The sequence below is a fragment of the Rhineura floridana genome, chromosome 7, assembly GCF_030035675.1.
Source record: "Rhineura floridana isolate rRhiFlo1 chromosome 7, rRhiFlo1.hap2, whole genome shotgun sequence".
In the NCBI taxonomy this organism is placed as follows: domain Eukaryota; kingdom Metazoa; phylum Chordata; class Lepidosauria; order Squamata; family Rhineuridae; genus Rhineura; species Rhineura floridana.
Window position 1 is genome coordinate 83,830,752 of NC_084486.1, and position 21,713 is coordinate 83,852,464.

Sequence of the window (21,713 nt, forward strand, 5' to 3'; positions counted from 1 at the left end):
ACTGCAACACAGCATGGAATGGAAACTGTTGCCTTCTTACAACCCTAAGAAAACTAGATGCTAGGAATCACAAGTGGGGAAGAGTGCTGTTAGTCTTGTTTTTAGTCTTCCCATAGGCATTTGGTTGGCCACTGTGAGAACAGGATGCTGAACTAAGGTTAAATGGGCCTCTGGCCTGATACAGCAGGGCTCTTCTTATATTCATTACTTATTTATTATTTATTATTTGTCATTCCATTCAAGGCCTACTGAAGCGTTGATGAGGCAGCATCAGTTCCTCAATATGGGACAGACAAATAGGTCAAGTAATCCTAACAAAGAGGAAATGTTTCTCAAACTCATAGTAGGGTTATGGTTTATTTCTGCAGTTATCCATCTAAAAAAAGCATTCAGATTACACAAATAGCTATTTTACCTTACTGTCCCATCAGAACAAAACACATTTTTCCACTCACATTTTCCCACCACTAGAAAATTGTGGGGTGGACTGAATGAACAGCATACGTTGGCAAACCACGCTGCTGTTCTCAGTACACTATCTCTCAAGACATTGCGATCTGACCAGTGGAAAAACAGGATGTGGTTAACTTTATGGCTGTAAACGATACTGACATCTGTAGTGGTTAAATAACTGCCTGCATATTGCCACGTAGATAATGCTGTTGTACTATGTATGTACGTGATGTTATACAATAGTTAAAGGTCATAGGCTGTTTATGGAGAGAAAATAATCCACGCCTCCAAGCGGAGGTAAAATAAAAGCGGAGACGAGAATTACGAGAGGGGCTCCGAAATTGAACTCTGGTCTCACCGTGTCTCACTGTGTCGTGATATCTACATCTGGTGACCTCGACGTGATTCAGAACAAACACCCTCGTACCCACTGGCAGGATCAGCCAACGGTGCACCTCAGCGTACAGCTCCCATTCGTGAGTATGGGGGGGGAATTGTCAGCTCAGCAGAAGGTTCATGCACAAGAGCTACAAAAAATTTTAAAACAGGATACCTCAGCTTTTATAAGTCGTTCTCACATTGAATCATTGTTAAAAACAATTCAATGTCAATGTCCATGGTATCCAGAGCAAGGATCACTACGTCAGTCAGATTGGATAAAGATAGGGAGAAAATTACATGAAGAACCAAGAGCACCTATTCACCATCTCTTATTATGGCAAAAGTGTGCTGAGGCCATTAGTCATTTAGGGATAAAAGAGACATCGCTGTTTGCCAATTCTGACCAGAAAACTCCTCTTTATCCCCAACTTTCTTTACCTACACCTGAAAAGGATATTGAGAAATTTGTAAATGCTCCTCCATATAGCCCTCCAGTTCAACAAGAACAGGTTACTGGGAAGGTTAAAGCAGCCATAGCTCAGGCTGCAGCCTCAGGATTATTATCTATGGAAGAAATGGGAGACTGGGAGGGTACAATTTCAGCTTTTCCCGTTACATATCAGCCAGATCCTAATAATGCTAATAATCGCATAGCAACTTGGACAGCTCTTCCGTTTTCTGTTATTAGAGAAATAAATAAGGCAGTAAGAGAATATGGGATTACGGCTAATTATGTACAAGGGATGTTGGAAGGAGTAGCTACTGGATATAACATGATCCCTCAAGATTGGAAGGATCTCTTTAGGATGATTTTGACTCCTTCGCAATATGTAGTTTGGGACCAAGAATTTAGACATGCTGCTATAGCAGCTGGGGATGCTAATATCATTCCCGAGCAAATTTATGGGTCAGGTAATTTTGCTACCATAGCACAACAAGGGGTATTGCCTGAAGCCGCATTTCATCGAACTGCTGAGTGTATACAGAAAGCATTTAAAAAGGTGCCTGCTGGGAAAGAACCCTTACGTTCTTTTACGAATGTACGGCAGCAAGCAACAGAGCCCTATTTTCAGTTTGTTGACCGTTTGAAAGAGGCTCTGACACGGCAGGTTGATAACCCTCAGGCACAAGGGGAATTATTGTTAAAATTAGCTTACGAGAATTCTAACACAGACTGTAAAAAGATTTTGAAAAACATTATTCATAGACCGCAATATGAATTGGGAGACATGATTCAAGCTTGTGCAGAGGTAGGTACACATGTTCATGCCATGACATTGTTAGCTGGGGCATTAAGACAGGGTAACAAACCTACAGGCAATTGTTTTAATTGTCAAAAGCCTGGTCATTTCAGAAGGGAATGTCGGGCTCCTGGCGGAGGAGCATTTAAAGGTGGGGGCACTGTTACAAACCGGCCAAAGAAAATCTGTCCGAAATGTAAAAAGGGTTATCATTGGGCTAATCAGTGTCGTTCAGCTCCCACTACCAATACCAATGTGTCTTCCCGTCCTATTGAGGGAAACTGAACTTGGGGCAGGCTTCCAGCCCCGAATCTCAAGGAAGTGTACCCACCCCTGCTACTCAAGGAAGCGCTGGAATTGATTTAATACATGCAGAGTCAAAAGATGTTCCTTTGCCTGGAGCAGTTCTTTTAATGCCTACCACACTCACTGGCCCTTTACCAGAAGGCACCGTAGGCCTTGTACTACCGCGATCCTCTGCTTCCAAGAATAATATAATGGTGGTACCTGGTGTTATTGATTCTGATTATCAGGGAATTATTTATATTCAGTATTGGAGTCACCTTCCCCTTCAGTTGAAGAAGGGAGATTCTTTTGCGCAACTATTGTTATTGCCATATCGTCTTTTCACATCGAACACTTCCTCCCAAAAACGTACTGGTGGATTCGGATCTACAAGGACGAAATCGCCAAGTGTGAGTATTTCAGGTAATCCTTTCCATCCACAGGTAGCTGCAGTACTGGCAGAAGTGACCAGGGAGAAACCGGTTCGTAAGTATTGTTTAAACAATGTTATTTTTGAAGGTATTATAGATTCTGGGGCAGATGTCACAGTAATTGCTGAACATAACTGGCCATCCTCTTGGCCAGTAGAAGTGGCCCCTTCTGTGTGGGGAGTGGGCGGAGCTCAGGATTCAAAACGGAGTAAGGATTGGATACAAGTTGTTGCTCTTGATGGTGATCGTATAGCCCACATTCGCCCTTGTATTTTGGACATTTCAGTAAATCTGTGGGGAAGGGATTTACTGGAGCAATTCCAGACCACCATTGTTATTAATGATTAGCCAACAAAAGGCAGCTCTTCCTTTACAATGGAAGACAGACATACCCATTTGGGTAGAACAATGGCCCTTACCCAAAGAAAAATTAGAAGCTCTGCACCAACTGGTAAAGGAGCAACTGGAAGCTGATCATATAGCAGAAAGTAATAGCCCTTATAACACCCCAGTGTTTGTGATTAAAAAGAAATCTGGAAAGTGGAGGCTCTTACATGATTTACGAGAAATAAATAAATTAATTGTGCCCATGGGTCCGCTACAATGTGGCAACAACACCTTACTGATCATTTGTCACAGTCAGGGTTGCAGATTGCCCCTGAAAAGGTACAACTCAAAGAACCATTTCTGTATTTAGGACATAAATTAATGCAATCCTACTCCACTCCTGTATTGCCCTGTCTTACTTTGTCAATGAAGCCAACTTATGTAGAACTACAACAATTCTTGGGTTCTATTAATTGGATTCGACCATATTGTAAACTTACCACTCAAGACATGGGGCCTTTATTTGAATGTTTAAAACAAGGACGTCAACCTGCAGATATTATTACTTTAACGAAACAGGCAAGGCAATCCCTAGAATTAGTTTCTACAACGTTAAAAGCTATTTGGGTGGATCGACAAATATTGAATAAACCACTGATTTTATTTGTTTTATTTGATGGAAGCCAACTTTTTGCTGCACTCACTCAGGAGTCAGGCTCCAATGCTACACATATAATAGAGTGGCTTTACTTAGCCCATACACCAAAGTCATCTATCACAACTTTGCCAATGCAAGCAGCAGAAATAATCCAAAAAGCACGATTACGATCAAGGCAATTATTAGGTATCGATCCGGTTGAAATTTCGTTGCCTCTTAAACTTTACACATGGGAAAATGCTGTTGCGCTTTCTGATGACCTTCAATGGGCTTTAGTCTCTTATTTGGGCACAATTTCATGTCGTTCCTCATCAGATCCACGGCTTCAAATTACACAAAAAATTCCTATCCAGTTTCAATCTGTAATCAGTTTACAACCCTTACCTGCGGTCACGGTCTATACTGATGGCAGTCCAACTAGAGGGGTTGTTGCATGGCACGAGCAGGGGGTTTGGAAGACAATTTTCACCTTACCCCAAACTTCCGCTCAGAGATCTGAGTTGGCCGCTGTTAGTATGGCGCTGTTGACTTTTGCAGATCAGGAGGTTAACATTATTACCGATAGTCTTTATGTTAAGAATGTTGTACTTGCATTACCCGGTAGTTATGTCTCTCCCATGCTGGACACTAATCTACTTGCTCTTATGCTTACACTTCAAAAACTCATACATACTCGGTCTTGTCGATTTGCTATATTTCATATTCGCAGTCATCAACCTTTCCCAGGATTGTTAACAGAAGGTAATCAATATGCTGATCAGGCTCTTCGTGCCCTCCTTTGCACACCCATAGAAAGTCATGCCCTTCATCATCAAAATGCTAAAGCACTCCAGAAGCAATTCCATCTTACTGCCCAGGAAGCCTCTGCCATTATTCAACAATGTCCCCAATGCACACAGTTAACTCTATCCCCAGAACCAGGAGTGAACCCACGAGGTCTCATAGTTAACCAGTTGTGGCAAATGGATGTTACACATTTTCCTACTTTCTCCCCATGGAAGTATTTGCATGTTACAGTAGATACATATTCCGGATACATATGGGTAACTCCTCAGAAAGGGGAAAAAACTAAGAATGTTATTAATCATGTCATTCGTTCTATTGCCATCATGGGCCAACCTCAGACGATAAAAACTGATAATGGTCCTGCATATGTTTCACAGCAATTTGCACAGTTTTGCACTAAGTGGTCCATTACACATTTGTTTGGTATTCCTTATAATTCTACAGGTCAAGCTGTCGTCGAACGTACCAATCGTACCCTTAAAGAGCATTTGCTTAAACAAAAACAAAAAGGAGGAGTACCACTGGGATTGGCCACCAAAGAGGAGTGGCTGGCACAAGTGTTGTTTACCATTAATCATTTAAATTTGTCTCAATCTCCCAATACTCATTTTTCCTTTTCTACTCGAGCGCAGCGGCATTTTCAGCAGTCGGAGTCTCTACCTGCCCCGCGGGTGCAGTTTCGGCAACTACCAAATCCAGAGTGGAAAGGCCCAGTTCCGCTTATAACGTGGGGTCGAGGTTACGCGGCTGTGTCTACGCCTGACGGTCCTGTGTGGGTACCTGCTAGGTGTATCCGGCCCTGGAAAGACGATGTCCTGGCACGATAATCTTAAGAATCCCATCCCTAATTTTTCTCTGCAACTTCAGGATACTGGGATGTCTTCCAGGAAGCGTGGTCGGAATGTTCCGCAACCTCCCGTGACTTGGGGCCAAATAAAGAACTTAGCAACACAAGCAGAAAAAGCAATGGAACAAGCCGGGGTGGACAAGACAACTGAGAATACCATTCTTGCTTTAATTGCGTCTTTAAATACAAATTCTATTTTTGTACTTTGCATTTGTTGGATTTTAGGAAGCGCCGGGGCTGACAGGTTGGGGCAGGAGTTGGGGATGCGGTTTCAACACAATATCTGGGTTCAGTTAGCAAGAATGACAAATGTGAGTGACTTTTGCATGACTGAACATGTACAGGAAATGGGTATGTTGGGAACATGTTTAATACCCGTATGCAAAGCACCTGGGGATATTGGGAACATTACAGGACTTGGGCGGTTCATGAATACTTCAGAGATTAAATATCATACTGTTTCGAATTGGGGAACTCCAACCTTCCAGCTGCCTGTTAATGCTTTTCAATTATTTACATCACATGTTGCAAATTCCATTAATAATACGTGTGCTCGGATGGTTAATTGTAGTCGACATAAGGTGCAGAAGGGATGTCTAAAGGTTGGGAGACCCACATGGAATTGTACACAGCACATTAACATATCCAGTATGTACGGACACATTCCTTTACCAGGTGGATGGTTTTGGACATGTGGAGAAACCACTTTTAATTATGTTCCCGCTAATATTTCTGATACCATCTGTTGCCTGAGTCGACTGGTTCCCATTTTCCTTCATAAAAGGGAGTTGCTAGCCCAACGTAGGAAAAGAGAAGCTGTTGCCATGCCGGCTGATTGTAATGACAAGGTGGAATTGCTTAATAAAGCAGAAAGTGTATCACTAGCCATCTCCCTTGTTGGACTTCCTGCATTGGCAGTAAGTAACAGCAATCAATTACATAAATTAGCCTGTAATTATGTTAAGATGATAAATGCCACCTCTCGAGCCATTGCTTTGTTAAATGAAGAGCAGGGTATATTAAGACAAGCTATCTTGGATAATCGTGCAGCTATAGATTACCTGCTATTACAACATCAGTTGGGGTGCGAAACTATAAAGAATATGTGCTGTTTTAATTTAACTGACAACAGTTTTGAAATCAGAACACAGGTAAAAAACTTGAAGGATCTAGCTAATAACATTTTGCAGGACGCCCCTACAACTTGGTGGCAGTGGCTTTGGAGTTGGCTGCCCACTGGATGGCTAAGTCAGATTCTTAGATATGCTATTCTTTTACTCATTTTAAGTATAGGCTTATGCTGTTTTTTACAATACCTTTTCCAGACGTGTACACCTGTTGCTCCGCGACCATTACGTAGTAATTACTTTTTGCTAAAAAATAAAAAAGGGGGAGATGTGGGGTGGACTGAATGAACAGCATACGTTGGCAAACCACGCTGCTGTTCTCAGTACACTATCTCTCAAGACATTGCGATCTGACCAGTGGAAAAACAGGATGTGGTTAACTTTATGGCTGTAAACGATACTGACATCTGTAGTGGTTAAATAACTGCCTGCATATTGCCACGTAGATAATGCTGTTGTACTATGTATGTACGTGATGTTATACAATAGTTAAAGGTCATAGGCTGTTTATGGAGAGAAAATAATCCACGCCTCCAAGCGGAGGTAAAATAAAAGCGGAGACGAGAATTACGAGAGGGGCTCCGAAATTGAACTCTGGTCTCACCGTGTCTCACTGTGTCGTGATATCTACAGAAAATGTGACAAATATTTCTAACAGTTTCTATACAAGCAATTGCAAAGCTTATATATAGAAACTTGGCCATTTACAGAAATATGCAACGTTACAGCAAAAGAGGGAGAGCGAGAGAATGAATGTGTTTCCAATTTATAATTTAAGCTATTTCTTGGACTTAATCATGTGATGTTGAACTTTAAGTAAATTCTATGATGCCTTATTCACATGATTTTCAGGTGGAAACAGAAACAAAACAGAAGAAATAGTTTTTTATACTTTGTATCACACCACACCCAAATTATGGGGAAAGGTAGGGGACCTCAAAATAAAATCCACAAGTCTCCACCCCTGATCCCCACTTTTAGTCAAATAATTATAGAGCCACGAGAGTGGCTGTATACTATAGCCAGCGTGGATTCTTCACATTCCGCAATGTTAAATTGAAAATACCCCCATGCCATTCTGATGCTACCCATAAGCTCATTTCAAAACAGAACCTTACAAAACTTATAGTCCTGAACTCAGAAAAGCATGCTGAAAAACCATCTAAATTTTCATGGCAATACACAAAGCAGTCCAAAAGAATCGAGAGTTCAAAGTCTAAAAAGAGAGAAAAAAAACCCAGAGCCCTTTTGGTCTTTTTCCTGACAGAGTTCTCATAATCTGTTGAAATTCATTAAAAATCAGCAGTGTTCACAGAATACCTGTAATCCTAGTACTGACCTTGCCCCATACTTTGACTTTCATCTTCTGCTATTTAAAAGTTTTAAAAATGCCTGGCTGATTTTTAATTAATTTAATAAATTTTGCATTGGACTGAATGATAGTGTCGGGCATGCTCAATAAGAACCAACTGTCAGTGTTCTAAAAGCCAGATTCCCAGCTGCTGGGCTTGCCTGATCAGGGGGCGACACCCACACCAAACTTTGATTTCATGAGACAGTCATGGGTTCCCCCAAAGAATCCTGGGAAGTGTAGTTTGTGAAGGGTGCTGAGAGGAGACTCCTATTCCACTGGCAGAGCTCCAGTGGACAGACTGGTTTAACAGTCAGCCACTCTGATGGAAGGTCTGTGAGGGGAACAGGGTGTCTCCTAGAAACTCTCAGCACCCGTCACTACCTACACTTCCCAGGATTCTTTCAGAGAAGCCATGACTGTTCAAAGTGAAATAAAGGTCTGGTGTGGATGTGACCAGGGACAGCTTTGGTTTAAATGTGGGTGGGAGGCTACATGTGCCTGCTGTAGAATAAAAAGGTGGGGGAAACCCTGAAAAGCAATGAGACTGTTCACAATGTTTTCCTTTTGGAAAGGAAAGGGGCTTCCCCTCTGCCCAGTGCCCACCCACCCAATCTCCTCCCCTCCCCCAGGTCAGTGTTGGACTACAACCTGGGGGACCAGGGTTTGAATCTCCACACAGCCATGAAGCTCACTGGGTGACCTTGAGCCAGTCACTGCCTCTCAGCCTCAAAGGAAGGTAATGGTAAAACCACCTCTGAACACCGTTTACCATGAAAACCCTATTCATAGGGTCGCCATAAGTCGGGATCGACTTGAAGGCAATCCATTTCCATTTTCAAACATGATTGCACAGAAATAAATCCCAATGAAATCAAAAAGTATGCAAATGATCAAACCCACCCTCCCTTCTCCTCCTATCCCCACCCTCTTGCCCCTTCCTTTGCCCCTCCCTCCCCCTCCCCCCTCCCCTTCCAATCCCCTCCTTTCCTTCCCCCTCCTTCTCTTGGTCAGTTTTACCTATCCTAACCATGACTGCATAGGATTAAATCCCATTGAACTCAAAAAGCATGCAAATGATCAGACCTGCCTTTCCCCTCAACCCCTCTCCCTTCCTCCTCCCCTCCCCTCTTCCTCCTCCCCTGCCCACTCCAGTCCTCCCTCCCCCGTCAGTTTTACCTATCTTAAGCATGCTTGCACGGGAATAAATCCCACTGAACTCAATGAACATGCCAATGAAATGTACCAACTACGACTCCAGCTGCAAAATAAAAACTTATAATATTATAACAATATATGGTAAATATATCATTTTATACTTATATTTTGTACTTCTCATGCCAATCACAATGTGCTGGTACTCACGGCTCCTCTGAGGCAATGGAGGGGCCTGGGAAACATAACAGCAAAAGCAGGGAACTAATGCCCAACACTTCCAGACAAGCAAAGGATCAGAAAACTTCTCAGACATCAGTTACAAGATATTTTGTCAGTGACAAAGTTACTGTAACAATGTTGGCAGATACATTGAAAAACATATCAAAGAACTTGTTGCAAAGGATGGTGTGCCTTTATCATTATTTTCACAACCGGCTTTTATAGGTCTGAATGGAGAAATGGCCCGCAAACTTGGTGTTTCTCTGGAAAGAGATAGTATTAGAAAAATGATTGAAGAAGCCCTTAATCAAAAGAAAGAACTTTAAAAAACTCGCAAGGGATGCTTTGTATTTCTTAAAATGGATGCCTGCACACGTCACAGAGTGAACTATTTTGCCATCAATGTCTGATTTGTTTGTGACAAGAATGAAATAGTTACCAAGACACTGGCAGTAAAAGACACAGAAGCTCATCACACCAGCGAGTTTCTCCAGGTCTTAGTGGAAAAGGTTCTGCAAGATTATGAACTTAAAACAGAACAAGTTCTTTGTATTGTAACTGACAATGCTTCAAACATGCTAAGTACAATTAAACTAATGAATGCAGATAATGAAGGTGACCAACAGCTAGAAGAACACTTCAGAGATATAGGAATGTTTGAAATTGAAGAGCAGGCTCCTGCAACCGAGGAACAAACTGAAGTTGCTACAGAACAACTATGTACCTACCCGGTCGCTGCGCTCGACGTCGAAGGCCCTTCTCCGTGTCCCAACACATAGGGAGGCACGGAGAATGATGACTAGAGCTAGGGCCTTCTCAGTGGTGGCCCCCGAATTATGGAACGCCCTCCCTGACGAGATACGCCTGGCGCCATCTCTGTTATCTTTTCGGCGCCAGGTAAAGACCTACCTCTTTGCCCAGGCATTTTAAAAATTTTAAAACTTGAATTTAAATTTGAAATTTTTTTAATTATGTTTTATTGTGTATTGTATTTACATCCACTTGTATTTTAACCTGTTTTATTATGCTGTACACTGCCCTGGGAGCTTATCGCTATAGGGCGGTTTAAAAATGTAATAAAATAAATAAAAATAAAATGATGATCCTTTAGATGATCTTGTTGAAGCTGCCTCAAAACTGTCCCGAATTCATCACATGCGCTGTGTTGTGCACACACAGCAGCTGGCAATAAGAGACAGTCTGAAAGAAGGACATGCTTCTGCTCTGATTGGCAAGGTGAGGAAATTAGTTACTGCTGCCAGAACACCTGAAGTTGATTCCATTTTGAAGAGACGCGCTGGAAAAGGGGCAATTATAGATCAAGCCACACACTGGGGCAGTACCTACTTAATGATTCAGCGCTTGCTTGACCTGAAACCCTTTCTTGTGGACATGGCCAACCATCAAGTGACGCTAAACGAAGATCAGTGGACACAGGTGACAGAATTGGAAAAGTTGCTTCATCATCCATTTACAGTGACTAAAATATTGCAAGCTGAGGACTTAACTCCAGGCATTTTCTTGAAGGAGTGGAGGAACCTGATGTTTTGCCTGTCCCAAAGAGGAGGGTTAATTGCAGATGATATTGCTGCTTCAATGAAACAAAGAGAGGCACTATTATTACAAAACAAGATTCTTTTGGCAGCTGTTTATGTAGACCCAATGCACCGGATTCTGCTGGATGAACAGCTGACTAAAGGGAAAGATGCTCTGTTTGAGGTAGCAGTTAGGATGAATGGGTTACAGGAATGTCAGGAGGAAGAAGTTAGTGTTGCCATGTCTTCACCCTCATCAACTGAGGATGAATTTGATTTTGAAAAATATTTGGATCACAAGGAACGTGTAAAGCGTCGCTGCATAGAAAAGGATTCCTCCAAACCCATAGAGAACAAGGTGAGTAATTTTCAGCTAAATTTCTCATTTGCACTAAAAATAGAAAAATTTGATCGTTATTACTAATTAATATACATTTGCCATTTATGAAGGAGTCGGAGTCGGACAGTAGAAAAATAGAGGAGTCGGAGTCGAAGGTTTGGAGTACTGACTCCACAGCCCTGCTCAATAAGCATGCAAATGATCAATCCATTCTCAGGAAACTTGCACAGGATCCCATTTCTTACCTCCTGAATTACAAAGCATTACAAGATGGGCATACATGCATCTGCAGAGGCTGCTGTTGGGAGTGGCATCCTCCGGCAGGTCCTAGCAGGCCAGTAATCAGCCACCTCCCACTCGGATCAAAAGGGGGGCTTTAGAACATCCCACTTAGTAGTGCCCTAGTGCCCACTTGAGAAGGTACTGTTGATATTCACCTGAAAGGTGCTTCTGATGAGCCACTAGGACACCATCAAGGCTCACCCCTTCACTGGCTGTACACTTAAAGAAGTAGCATTAAGGAAAACTTTACCCCTGGAGTCTGAGAGTGTCATGTGACTACACTAGATATGACTAACTTTATGATTTTATTAGATATGACTAATATGATAGACTGTTTGAATGTTTCTTCTATGATTGGCCAGAAAGTAACTGATACTGCAAGGGAGGGGCTACCCGATGTGGGCTGGGAGTGATGAAGTTTTTTCCTTCCTGTCAAGCAACTGGAGAACATTGACAACCCACTTGGTACCTTTTCAGATATCACAATTCCAAATGTTGTTTACGTAGTTAGAAAGATTGAACTACTTGCAGTTTTGGTGGTGTGTTCTTTATTTAATATTCATGTTTTGGGGTATTTGAGTGTCCCCCCATTCTAAGAACTTGTACATACCATTATATATTTGAACCCATATTTGGTTGTGTGCTGTCGACTATGGGGAGTGCATATATCTTGATTAAAAATCTTGATTTTCATATTTGTAAAGGTAAGTTTTTGGGTTCCTCTTTTCATTTTGTAAGGGATGTGTGCATAAGAATTTGTTAAAAATAAAGTTTTTAAAAAAAATTAAGAATAATGAAAATGCCTTTATCAGTATGCTAACTTTTAAGACTTGAGGAACAGAATAAGCCATCTACTTCCTTAAAGGAAGTAATGAAAAAATGCTGCAACAAATGCGTGCAGGAATAAGTCGAACTTTTTCCACTCTATAGCCACTAAAAGAGTCAGCAGCTAAGTATGACACATCAGAAGCCTCAGGATACTACAAAACCAGCCGTAGCCATCCACATTGCTGCACTTGAGCTGGGGAAAGGGGTGGGGAGAAATGTTAAGAAAGGGAGTAGAAGTAAAACCTCAGTAGGGCTTCTTAATAGCTTAAATGGAAGGCTTCAAGGTTTAGGGGTTTTTTTTAGCATTCAGGAGGAAAACTTAAAAAGTCCATTCTGTGTTTGTGACAAGGCAGAGGGAGTTTACGCTGTCCTACAATCTATGGGTGGTATGTAATGCTTTGTAAAGGAACAAGGGAAGGCCCATGTGGCTGCCCGGCAGATCTCTTCTAATGGTGCATTGGCAGCTAATGCGACACATGCTGCTGCTGACCTAGTTGCGTGAGTCACTATACTGACTGGAGGAATCAGTTTTTGTGCCATGTATTCCAGTGAGATGCAGGCTCTAAACCATCTGGCTAATGTGAATGAAGACACCCTTTGACCTATGGAGTGGGGGTGAAAGGACACGAACAGTGACTCTATTTTGCAAATTTTGGGTTCTTTCAATGTATATTCTCAGAGCCCCACAAACATTTAGAGAGTTCCATGCCTATTCAGACAGGTGTTTGGGTTTAGGACGGAAGGTTGGAAGAATTAGTTCCTGTTTTTAATGGAACAGGCAGTTCACTTATCTTGTTGATGGGGTGACAATAACTATAGGCCAGTAGCAAATGTTCCATTCCTGGGCAAGGTCCTTGAATAAGTGGTTGCAGGCCAGCTCCAGACACTCTTGGATGAGACCAATTATCTGGATCCATTTCAGTCGGGTTTCAGGCCTGGTTTTGGCACAGAAACAGCCTTGGTCGCCCTGTATGATGACCTTTGTCGGGAGAGAGACAGGGGGAGTGTGACTCTGTTGATTCTCCTTGATCTCTCAGCGGCTTTCAATACCATCTACCATGGTATCCTTCTGGGAAGACCGGCTGAGTTGGGAGTGGGAGGGACTGCATGGTGGTGGTTCCACTCCTACTTGGCAGGTCGGCTCCAGAAGGTGGTGCTTGGGGAACATTGCTCAGCACCCTGGACTCTCCAGTATGGGATTCCGCAGGGGTCAGTTCTGTCCCCCATGCTGTTCAACATCTACATGAAACCGTTGGGTGCAGTCATCCGGAGCTTTGGAGTGTGTTGCCATCAGTATGCTGATGACATGCAGCTCTATTTCTCCTTTTCATCTTCTTCAGGTGAGGCTGTCAATGTGCTGAACCGGTGCCTGGCTGCAACAATGGACTGGATGAGGGCTAATAAACTGAGGCTCAATCCAGACAAGACTAGATGCTGCTAGTGGGTGGTTCTTCTGACCGGATGGTGGATGTCCAACCTGTCCTGGATGGGGTTGCACTCCCCCTGAAGGAGCAGGTTCATAGCTTGGGGGTTCTCCTAGAACCATCTCTGTCACTTGAGGCTCAGGTAGCCTCGGTGGCACGGAGTGCCTTCTACCAACTTCGGTTGGTGGCCCAGCTGCGCCCCTATCTGAACAGGGATAACATGGCTTCAGTTGACCATGCTCTGGTAACCTCCAAGTTAGATTACTGCAATGCACTCTACGTGGGGCTGTCTTTGAAGACGGTTCGGAAACTGCAGCTTGTGCAAAATGCAGCAGCCAGATTGGTAACAGGGACCAGACGGTCCAATATATAAAACTCATTCTGGCCTGCTTGCATTGGCTGCCTGTATGTTTCGATTCAAGGTGCTGGTTTTAACCTATAAAGCCTTACACAGCTTGGGACCACAATATCTGATGGAACGCCTCTCCCAATACGAACCCACCCATACACTATGCTCAACATCTAAGGCCCTCCTCCAGGTGCCTACTTGGAGGGAAGCTCGGAGGGTGGCAACAAGGGAGAGGGTCTTCTCAGTGGTGGCCCCCAAATTATGGAATGATCTCTGTGACGAGGTGTGCCTAGAGCCATCACTGTTATCTTTTCAGTGCCAGGTCAAGACTTTCCTCTTCTCCCAGGCATTTTAGCCTGTGTTTTTCAAATTGTTTAAATTGTTTAAATTGTGTTTTAAATTGTTTTTAAAAGATGTGTTTTAAATTTGTATATTTGTTTTTAATGTTTTTAGTTACTGTAATCCGCCCAGAGAGCTTCGGCTATCAGGCAGTATACAAATACAATCAATCAATCAATCAATCAATCAATCAAAGCTTGTAAGATAACTGTTGCAGTAGAACTTCCATCAGGGGTCCAACGGGTGATTGCTGCAGTGCTAACAGCATGGAATGAAGGCTCCAGGTTGGGAAGTGGTATTTTACTGGAGAGCACTGCACCTCTCAGGAATTGTTTTAGGTAAGGGTGCAACCCCACTGATTTTATTGAGAAATTTGATAATATGGTAGTCAGAGCTGATGCCTGCCATTATAAGGTTATTTGGTTTTAGTACCATTTTAAGCTGACCTGGAGGAAAGCAAGCACTTCCATCAACCCTGTTTTCAGAAAGTGGATGTCCTTCTTCTTGGCCCAATGGACAAAAACCTCCAAGGTGGACTGATAGATATGTAGTGTGAACAGTTTATGTGGCGCTAACATCATCAGTACTACTTCTGGGGGGGTAGGCCAGCTGTCAATAACCAGAGCCACTCAGCTTCCAGCTTTAACCAGTTTTGGTCTAGAATGCTCAAAGGACCTTGTATCAGAAGATCTTTGCATCATTGAAGGGTCCATGGAGACTCCACTTCTTGTTGTACTATCTCATAGAACTGTGGTCTTCTGGGCCAAAAGGGTGCTATGAGCACTATTGCTGCTCTCCCCTGATGTAAATTATGGAGCATCTGGGTTATTGAAGGAGTGGGAGGGAAGGCACAGAGAAGACCCCGAGGCCATAGGTAGTTTTGTGCAACTGTGTCCTTTGCCAATGGAGACTGGAATTTTGTGAAGAATCTCTTTACGTGATGATTCAGGTCAGATGCAAACAGATCCACCTGCATCCTCCCAAACTTGTGGTGGAATTTTCTGTTTAGTTGCTATTCCCCTGGTTGCAGGGTTTGTCAGCTCAGCCAGTCTGCCTGCACATTGTCAGTCCTATTAATGTGTTCTGCCATCAGGGAATCAAGGCATCCTGTGACAGTTGAAGTGTGGCCTCCACCTGGAGAAGTCTTGATTTTTTTCCTCCCTGATGACTGACATAAACATTAGTTGTGATGTTGTCGGTCCGCAGCATAACAGGCTTTAAGTCCAGGGATGGTACAAAGTGTTGCAATGCCAACCTTGCAGTTTTTAATTCAAGCTAATTTATGCTTTGTTTGGACTCTTGCAGTCAGGAAACCTTGTACTGTGTGATCTCTGCACTATGCTCCCGAGCCCCTGAGGCTGGTGTCTGTTATAGTGTCCCTCGTGGGTTCCCTCAAAGGAATTCCCTTGTGAAAGTTGCTCTCCTTCAACCACCATCTGAGCATTGCTCAAACGTGATAGGTCAGATGTATCTGCTTGTGTTGATTTTGTGCAATGAGTGAATGTTATGGTCAGCACATCCATTGTAATGGCTTGGTGTGGTTGAATTGTTGACATAACCATCCCTAACTCTTTGGCTAGGATCATCACATCCTCTGATGACTTGTTTGGTAGTCTGTAGACCACTGTCCTGATTTTGTCTACTCTTTCTTGGGACAAAGATAGGATCTCCATCTTGGCATCTATTTGCAATCCTAGATGCTAGATGCACTGGGAAGGCATCTTGCATTGGCTCTTTGCTGTATTTACCAGGAATCCATGGTCTTTTGCTACCCTAAGATAACATTGAAGGAGTTGGCTCAGTGTTGGGCTCCTTCAGTTCTAGAACTGACATACCTTTTGTCAACAGTGGCATAAAATATTTCCCTGAAAAAGGCGAGTACTTGTCCCTCTACATCAGAATCTTTACTCCATTCTGCATTCTCAATGTCCTTTACACTACAACAACAGTCATCTTCAGTCATTCTGTCTTCCAGTAGCAGATGAATAGCTCTGGAAGGCACACAATTTGACCCTACCTGGCACAGAAGGTTGCTGCAGGTAACAGGACAAAAATGAGGTTCTGTGAGTATATTAGAAGACAATGCTGTAGGTTGAGTATTATTTACTATTATCTGAGGTTCAAATGGGATATTATGAATTGGTCTGGTATTTATTCTCAAATTAGTTACGATCTCAGCCATTTTCATTTTATTCATTAGAGATAACTCGTGACCGAGTAAAATTGTCTTCCAAGATAAGGTCTTTAACGGCGGGCCCATAAGTGACTGTGGAGATCCACACAGCCTCCCACAGTGAGGACATCAGCTTCCAGATGGAAGACAGTCATGATGAGGATTTGCTTGAAGTGCCTTCCACTTAGCATGTTTGTCCCTTTCACCCAGTACTCGTGCTTCTTCAAAGTCCATAGCACCTTTGATAATAGTAGATCTCCAATTGGGACACTCATGGGCCAAAACTTCCCAGTTCTCAATGCTCATGTTACATTTTTTTAGGTTATCTTTAAGAACAACTTTAAACCTCTTTTGCTGTCCACTGATATTCTGTTTTCCATCCTTAAGCTGGGAGTAAAGTACATGATTTGGAAGACGATAATAAGGCATTCCCTCCTTTAGGATGCATACCTTAATGTGGTGAGGGGGTTTGAGAGTGTTGAAGAAGCTGAGAGCAATGCTGTCAGGAGTCTAGACCAAGAGGCTAGACTACTAGCAGGGGCACCCAAGGCAGAATGGTCAAAGCTGAGATACCAGACTAAGATGCATCCAAACTCAGAGGAAGGCAATGGTAAACCACTTCTGAATATATCTTACCATGAAAACCCTATGAACAGATGAACCAAAATGCAGTAAGGGTGGTTAGGTATTCCTTGACCGTTTGTCTATTAATCTCAAACTCCAATCCTGCCCCTTCCACTTCATGTTTCCCGGGAGGGTCATAGACCCTTTTTTGGGAGAAGACTGAGCCAAAGTAGGAACTGAGCACTTTTGCCTTTTCTTTGTCATCTGTTATCATTGAGTAGCTGCACCACCATTTCTTTTCTCTGTCTTTTACTATGGACATACCTGAAGAAAGCTTTTTTGTTACTTTTAGCATCCCTTGCTAACAGCTCATTCTCAGCTTTAGCCTTCCTGACACCATCCCTGCAATTCCATGATACCTGCTTGTACCCTTCCTTTGTGGCCTGGCCTTCTATCCACTTCCTTTATGTGTCCTTTTTTCCCCCAGGTCATCTCTAAGCTTTTTGTGAAGTCACATTGGCTTCTTCTGCTGTTTTCCCCCTTTTTTCCTTGTTGGAATCTATTGTGCTTTTAGAATTTCCTTTTTTAGAAACTCCCGCCCATCTTGGACTCGTTTTCTCATTGGGATCTCTTGCCATGGAACCGTACTTACAATTGTTCTGAGTTTATTAAAATCTTTTATCCTAATAAATTTATTAACATTTATTAAAATGATAATGCTCTTTCCAACGCAGTGCATTAGACTCTTTATCCTTAAGAAGTTTGGTACCATCCATTGAACGTAAGATTCATACCATAATTTGCTGGTCCATATATGGCCTTTGTGGCATTAAAAAAGTTCTGTATATCATGAGCATCTGCAAAATGCTGGATTCCTTTATCCACCAGGCTTTCATAAATTCTCTAGTTCTTTGTTGGACCTCAGCTTTTGCACTGACATAATTTTCTTCTTAACAGCACAGTCAAAAGGCTTTCCTTTTCTTGTCGATGATACGTTCAATCCTAGTATCATTCTGATGTTTCTTAGTTTGGTATCTAGTAGTTTGTTCACATGCTACAATAATGGAAGTCTTCAGTTAAATCCAGTGTTCCTCAACATTTTCAGGGAGTTCCATGGGTAGATATTTAAGCATTGTTCGAAAACAAGCTCGCTTGATAGGATCTTGAAGGGCATGGATGTTCATTTTATGCCTTGGTTTTTTTCCTTGGAACAATATTGAGGAACAGTATTAATGGCCATTGTTGAACAATATTGAGGAACAATATTAATGGCCATAGTGGATTGAATTAATCGGTGATCTGTCCAGCAGTCATGTCCAGCACTTGTCATGATCTGTCCAGCACTTGTCATGGCCCTAGCGAGGAGTACATCATGACAATCTCTAGCATGGACAATTACATAATCCAGGAGATGCCAGTGTTTCCATCAAGGGTGCTTCCATGATGTTTAAAAAAAAATTCTGATGAAAAAGAGTATTTGTAATAACAACATTATGCTCTGCACATTTAGTCAGAAGTAAAATTCCATTCAGACTGCTATTGCCAACTCCTTCTTTCCCAATGGTTTCTGGCCGTAAATGGAAATCACGCCCAATTCTTGCATTGAAATTGCTCAGGAGGATAATTTTATCCTCCTTAGATATCTCTGATAAGATGATGTCCAACCGGGTATAAAAATTTTCCTTGATGTCTTATCAGCATCTAATGTTGGTGCATAAGCACTTACAATAGTTGCCTGCTGGTTTTTGGCAAGTTGTAACCAGTGAGTTGAAAGCTGTCCATTTATGCCAGTAGGAACTTCTGACAAGAGCTTCATAAGATTATTTTTAATAGCAAAGCCTACTCCATGTATTCATCGTTCTTGTTTAGGCAGTCCTTTCCAGAAGAAGGTATAACCTCCTTTTTCTTCCTTCAATTGTCCTTCTCTTGCTCTTCGAGTTTCTTGGAGTGCTGCTATGTCAATATTAAAACGTCTCAACTCCCTCACGATGATGGCAGTTCTGCATTCAGGAAGTTCACTATATGCATTGTCCAGCAATGTCTGTATATTCCATGTTCCAAAATTCAGTTGTCTTTTGCGACTGCTAAGTGGTGACCCCACTGGACGCGGTAATCCAGTCAGGCAGAGATGAGGCAGGCTATGTTTAGGGCACCTTTTCTAGCTCTCTCCCCATACGAGTTGAGCGAAGTGGATCCTGAATAGGACTGCTCTGTCATGGATATAGCTGCCGAACTACTCAACTGCCTCGGTCCTTGAGCCAGGATGACTGAATCTGTATCCACTGCCCATGTGCCAGTCCACGACTAGGGGCTTCCGGATTTCACAGTCCTGCCCCTGTTGTTATTTGCTGATCGCCACGGGACTTTCATTTTGTTTTATTTTGGTTGGAAGACACCTGTGCGTGAATTTGTTTTATGTGGGGAGATTGGTGCACAATGATCAACACACAATTTTGACAGAAAACGTCTTTGATCCATTGGCATGGGTACCATGATGATTGGAAGTCTTTTATCTGCTGTAGCCTTCATCCACCTTTGCAGCCGTTGTAACATACACATTGTTATCCTCCGCCTGTTCTGCCGTTGAGGACATTCTCAAATTAGTTGCAATCTCAGCCATAAAGGCCCCTTTAATTGTCTAATTAAGGCTAGAGAGAAATAAGAATTTTATTGTTGTAACATGTTCGTGCCAGATGCGGCAGCAGAGAGTAAATTTAAAGTTGATGGGTTAGGTAATCTTTAATTCACAAATTGAGTCTGGTGTAGTACCTCCTGTTGACCACCGGGAGTTACAGTGGTTGAGCCTCCTATCAAGAAATTTAGTTGCTGCTGTTACATGGTTTAACCAGAGGGGACAGCAGTGATGCATGTGATTTGACCAGGGTGTTGTACTGGTAATTCGCCAGAGATAGCTGCATCCCCAATATAATTATGCACCGGTATTTCTGAGTTGTTTATGGGAACAGACTGAACGCACACTTTATTTGCAGTAGACAAATTATTATCCAAATTACTTTGTATAATCTGCTGGGTTGCCTTCCCTATCTGGCTCCGACAAGTCTTCCTCATTTATTTATTTATTTATATCCTGCCCTTTCTCCCAGTAGGAGCCTAGGGTGGCAGAAAGACTTGAGATGTGCTGAAGCTGTTGTTGTCTGTTCCCCCCCCAGCAAAGTGGGAGCCCCTCTGATTTGCTCATTTCTGTTGCCTGCTGTTACCATTGCTACCGTGAGGTCATTCAGGCTTTGTACTCCTTGATGGCCCACCACTGTCTCTGCTACCATGGAACTGTTTGGCCTGTGCTGCACCACTGCCATGCTACTAATAACCTCAAAATGGTGGGTGCTACTTTTTGCTCCATTACTCTCAGTGCACCTTTCAAGTTGGGCTTCTCCAGCTGCTCCAAGAGCTCTCCTAGCTTCTGCTGAGGAACTACTTTTGGATTTCTTTTCTGCTTTGGGTATAGTTGGACTAGGAACTGAAGCCAGTAATCCCAAAAGAAAATTGAGTGATACCATGAGCATGGTTTAATAAGGCATATAATTCATTTGTTATGGGGAAATCACAAAATAGAATTGACGTCTTTTAAGGCAGGTGAATGAATTGTAGTTCTGGAGAGGAATGATTAATTTGATAAATCAGTTACTGTTGAATTAATTAGGGGAAGATAAAAACTGTATTTTAGGATAGGCGGATCAGACATGCAGCAGGAGGCAGACATGCAGTTGGTAACGTGCAGGGACGGGCTGAAAGGAGCAGATTCAGGGCGAGTTTCCCTGCATTACCAGTCATGCACAAGATTAGCCAAACACACAGACTCAAAAACCCTTCTGAAGTACAAGCACGTAATCTAGACAATAATTGCCGTCCTGGGCTCCTGCCAGGAGGAAGGGCGGGATATAAATCAAATAATAAAATAAAATAGATAAATAAAACCCAGTTTCCAGTGGTCAGAAGAGTGGTAGCAAACAGGTCCTATTCAAGCAAAGGCAGAAAAAAGAACTGATACTCCAAGGGAGGGGCTACCCGATGTGGGCTTGGAGTGATAACGCTTTTTCCTGCCTGTCAAAGCAATTGGAGGACATTGACAACCAACTTGGTGATGTCCTAGTGTCCACTAGAGAATCATGAACCAAAGCAAGGATCATAAGTTGTCCCTTAAAAGAAGTCTCTATCCATGAATCTTTATAGCTTAGACAGGTGAATACTGCAGGACTTCAGTTGAGAATAACGCCATATACTAAATCCCACCCCCAAGCTTGAAATACCTAGCCCTATTTGCTTGACTGTTTCAAATTTATGCCCAGCTCCCTAAAAGCTGGAGTTCTCTCACCCCACCTCTGTGTGCTACCCCTGCTCTCTCTACCAGACCCCTCAACATTGTGCAAGACAAAAAAGTGTTGATTGATCTACACTGGTTACCAGTTGTTTACCGGGCCCAATTCAAGGTGTTGGTATTGACCTTTAAAACCCTATACAGTTTCGGCCCAGTTTATCTGAAGGACCGCCTCCAGCATCACCAATCATGCCGCCTAACGAGATCAGCCTCGCAAGACCTTCTCTCGGTCCCACCGGTGAAAACAGCTAGGCTGGTGCGGACCAGAGAGAGGGCATT

The 21,713-nt window shown here is 42.7% G+C and overlaps 1 protein-coding gene and 1 long non-coding RNA gene across 4 annotated transcripts in view; one reads left to right on the forward strand and one right to left on the reverse strand.

The window, feature by feature from the left end:
* CNNM2 (cyclin and CBS domain divalent metal cation transport mediator 2) overlaps window positions 1–21,713 on the reverse strand; it is a 193,756-nt gene that overhangs the window by 62,588 nt on the left and 109,455 nt on the right. The window lies entirely within an intron of this gene.
* Window positions 494–5,819, forward strand: LOC133389102 (uncharacterized). The gene is made up of 3 exons (XR_009764027.1): window positions 494–929; window positions 2,804–2,846; window positions 5,195–5,819. It is a non-coding gene; the product is annotated as an uncharacterized LOC133389102 (long non-coding RNA).